This window comes from Rhynchophorus ferrugineus, unplaced genomic scaffold (assembly GCF_030347505.1).
Source record: "Rhynchophorus ferrugineus isolate W39M unplaced genomic scaffold, kcgeb_rfMv2 rfM10, whole genome shotgun sequence".
NCBI lineage: Eukaryota > Metazoa > Arthropoda > Insecta > Coleoptera > Curculionidae > Rhynchophorus > Rhynchophorus ferrugineus.
This window is the reverse complement of record NW_027472589.1, coordinates 21,815,299-21,819,735: the sequence shown is the minus strand read 5'-3', so window position 1 is coordinate 21,819,735 and position 4,437 is coordinate 21,815,299. Positions and strand designations below refer to the sequence as shown.

The 4,437-nt window shown below is 34.3% G+C and overlaps 1 long non-coding RNA gene across 1 annotated transcript; it reads right to left on the bottom strand.

Moving 5' to 3' along the window:
• Nucleotides 1-3,425: 3,425 nt before the first annotated feature.
• LOC143203506 (uncharacterized) lies at nucleotides 3,426-3,988 on the bottom strand. Its single transcript, XR_013007347.1, has 3 exons — nucleotides 3,883-3,988; nucleotides 3,620-3,827; nucleotides 3,426-3,562 (listed from the first exon to the last, which is right to left on the bottom strand). It is a non-coding gene; the product is annotated as an uncharacterized LOC143203506 (long non-coding RNA).
• Nucleotides 3,989-4,437: the final 449 nt, after the last annotated feature.

Below are 4,437 nucleotides of genomic sequence, written 5' to 3'. Positions count from 1 at the left end.
ACAAAGAGCGTCCGTGCGAGAAAATGTTCTGAGTACGTATATCGTCAAAAATGTCAAAATTTATGATGGAACCAGCAGATGGACTCACGTGACAACAGTGCTGCCAATTCCTGAAGTATAAATAGTGACCATCGTGTTACTAGTCGTGAATTACGAGCTATATGTTTAACACTATAGTCCCCTATAAAAGTAAGCCTTGGGCCTCATTTTAAATATAAGTCCCTGGTAGTACTGTTGTATTATTTCGTGTCTTGATAGACAGTAAATAGCGTCATTGTTTATTTCAGCACCGATCTGTTTAAAGCTAATTATGGTAGCTTGCTTTTATTCTTTTTTAATTTCATCTTATTGGAAAGGTTAAGACTTTCGTGTTATAATTAGAGTTGTTCCACCTAGAACAAATTGTCTGAGCTATAGTGTCCAGTAAGCTTTATAACCCCTTATTTCGAAGATTATTGTTAGTGAATGTTCGAAGCCTAACATCTATATAAGTCAATTTTTATTAATTATGCTCTGCTTAGCCGTCCGACCGATCAAGGAATTTGCAGCGTCCTGCTGAACAGCAGTAGTACAGTGTAAATTATATTTGAAAAAAAAAACGAATTGGATTTTACTCGAATGTTGTAAAATATTCATTGTTATTTAGAAGACATAGCTTTACTATGATTTAAAATTCACCGTTGAAAATATTTATAAGTTTTAAAAGGTGCTAAATTGACAAAAATAGCTTTAATTTATGAAACCGATGCATTGATATAATAAATGATGTCAGTTACCGATTTTAAGTGGAAATATATGTATAGATTTATCCGTAAAAGTTTAATAACAGGCCCGATAAATTCTCAAAATTAGTTCACCTTTTTAATGACACCCAACTTAGGTGATATAACATATACTAAGCTTTTTTCTTTTATAGGTAGAACAGCTCGTAATAATATCAGCTATAATATTTGCGTTTTTCTTTATGACAATTGGGTTTTTTAATTACTCCCAAATAATTTTAAATCAGGTAAGCTCTGCATCAACATTAATTATTGTCATTAGACTCTAAGAGATGATCAGCCTTAATACGTTCCTAAAGCCTTGTTCTTTTAATATCGATTGTGGAAATCACCGTGATTGAATTACTTTTCTTCTTTGTGTCTGTTTCTGGACTCGTTAGATACGAAACTGAAAGCGTCCAAGGTACGATTTAAAAAAGACATGATATAATTTATGCAGATGCCTTCGGTCTAAAAACAGAACAATAAAACAGCTTTGCTGTCCGAATATATCAGTTACTTGCACTTGTATTTTAACCAGCCACTCTTATTGGCAAACATGTAAAGTATCAAGTCATATAACATTCACAAAACTTAACCTGACCGTTTAGCTTTGCACTAGTCCTGTAAATATTTCTGACAAGTTTTAGTTGGTTTGGTTTTAATACGCGATTATAACAGTACTATAAACAAAACTTATTTAGATCACTGTATAATTAGAGCTACTTAAAAATGCACGGAATTTAACCAAATAAAAATGACTATTTTAGCTAGACGGGATTCTTAAATATTAGAGTTTCCTTATATTGTAATGCTACACGAAAACCGTGTTTTCCTATTTTTTTATAGTTACAATAGAAGCATCCGCCAGTTGTGACATTTGCTTGTCCCTCATTCCGATCTATCCCCACAATATCCTGCAGGCGCAATTGCAAATATCATCCACGTAGGTACAGAACTATCAGTCCATTAGCCATTTCTCGTCGAAACTCTATTTCACTCTATATATTATTTTGGGCCACCCCTAGTAGGTGCAGTGGTAAGTGGCGCAAAGTTTTTCGACCATGTCAGCGCCTCTTTTGGTGTTATTTTATGCTGTTATAATCACTGGATTCCATTTATCGCTGGCCTATGAACGTTTTCACATGTGACGGCACCGACACGAACCTGATATCGGTGGACCCATAATTTCACGTAAACAAATGGAACCCTTTCACACTCGCCGATATGTCGGTATCGTGTCGTTGCCGGAACCGGCCTTTCGGCGGGCAGAATCAGTTCACTTGTGCCGGCGCAGATTTTTATTGTGTATAGAGATATTTTTAAGGTTAAAAGAGGAAAATCTTTAAATATGATATTGCAACACTAGTTGAATTAGTAGAATCAAAGTCTTCTATATAGGACAATATTAATGAAAATGATAAAAACAAAATACGGTGTCGTGTTGGTGCTGTGTCGGTATCGTGTCGTTGCCTGCAGAGGTGAAAACGCCCTATGGGTTAATCTCATCACGGTAAAGCATATTTTATACCAATATAACATTCCTGCCTTTTCATGGAATGTATAAAACAAGTGTTTGACTTGCTGTGAAGCCAAACATTCAATGAAACTATTCGTTCGATCCGAGGATAAAACAAATTTATTTATCTAGATATCAAATTACAATATTTTAACAATAACAATAAACTCGAATTCTTGTCACTAAACATAAAACTAATATCAATCATTCTGCGTTTATATTATTGAGATATTTACACTATTTTGATATTTGCGGTTTTTGGTCAACATTCTTATCGTTGTATCAAGTTTTGATCGGGGATCCTTACTGTTGTATCAGCTGGGCTATATTTAACAATATAATTTGCTAGTATGTAGTGGTCGACCAGCAAGTCTAGAGAATTTAAGCGGTAGCTTTTTTTATTAATTTTTCTCAAATTTCCGATTGCAGTCAACTTATGTTGGCGAGGCAAGGTTTCAAGGAATTGACGTAAATCAATTGTCGATGGTTATGTTCCCAGACGAGCCATAAAGATGTTCGCACAATCACAAAACAACTTCGCCAGTACCATTTGATTTCTAATGTGGTCCATCAGATTGACTCCCTACATAGACTTTTAAATTTGAAGTATAATATATTCTAGCGTCACACAAAACAAAATATTTTAGGCTGTATTTATTCAGCTTTGACGGAATGCCTGGCCTAAATGAACAATAACCCCTATATCCTGCAATCATTTCATCTACAGTAACATAAGTCGAATGTGAATACCGGCAATTTTCAACAACTTTTTTATAAACTGTTCGAATAGGAGCCAGTTTATCGTTATTTCTTCGAGCGAGACGTACTTGTTTATCGTCAAAGTGAGTACAATGAAGAATAAATCTAAATCGTTTTAGAGACATTGTTAGATACAACATTTTAGTGCCACAGCCAAAGCTCCTCCAATATATACTAATATTACAGTAATCAATACCTTCTTCACAGTTCAGTCGATATGTTCTGCCCGCTGCAGATGAGTATAAGAGTCCAAGAAAAGCACGGAGTTTAAGGATATCCGTAGGATTGGCATTCCTTTCGCGTGAGTAGATTCCCTTGACAGAAGCAATATATTTTTTAGTGTTCTCAACAACAATATCGTCAATTGCGTTGTCTACCAAATAGTCCCATATTTCTACAGGTTTCCCCAATAACTTTGTTTCCTGTGTTGTGCCAGGTAAGTGTGCTAAAATATTTTCGTTCCTTATTCTAACAGTGTTTGCCTTTGGAGGCTGTTTCCGCCCATACCTTTTATTGTCATTACCTACATAAATTACACATTTTTGTAAATTACACATAAATATATTCAATTAATGTTTACCTGTAAAAGAGAGCGAAGTACTTGCTCTACATCTTTCATCAGTATCCAAAATCTCTTGTTTTGATTCACTCTCCTCATTTACCGTTTTCTAAAAATTCTGTTCATCATTGTCGATTTCATAATCCTTTTGCTGTTCCCTTTCGAAGGGTTGAATATATCCAACTTTCCTTAATAGCTTTTCTACGATAGAGTTCATAGCTTTCCATAACTAAATTTGATTTCGTTAAAAGATAAATCAACTTCTCCGCTACTAAGATTCCTACCTGTTGCTAAACGATATTATATCAGAAATAATTACTCTGGTCTGCACACTCTACTTGACGGGGAACGGTCTCACACTAAAGCATGGGTCTCGACGATTCCTACCAAATCGCAAAGAATTGCGGCTCGGTTTCAGACACTGCGCGCGACTAGTGCAAGGTCAATCGATGGCTTTTACAAAATATAGTACTATTGATTTATATGAGGAACACTCAACATATCATTCGTCGATATCAATTTCGATTTACGATTTAAAAGCCACAAAAGTTACAAGATTTCAAAAAATGCTCATTGAGCTCATTTCATATATATATATATATATATATATATATACATATATATATATATATATATATATATATATATATATATATATATATATATATATATCACTACATAGTATAAAACAAAGTCGCCTTTTCTGTCCCTATATCCCTATGTGCGCTTAAATCTTTAAAACTACGCAACGGATTTTGATGCGGTTTTTCTCAATAGATAGAGTGATTCAAGAGGAAGGTTTATATGTATAATACATGCATAATATACTAAGGCAACAT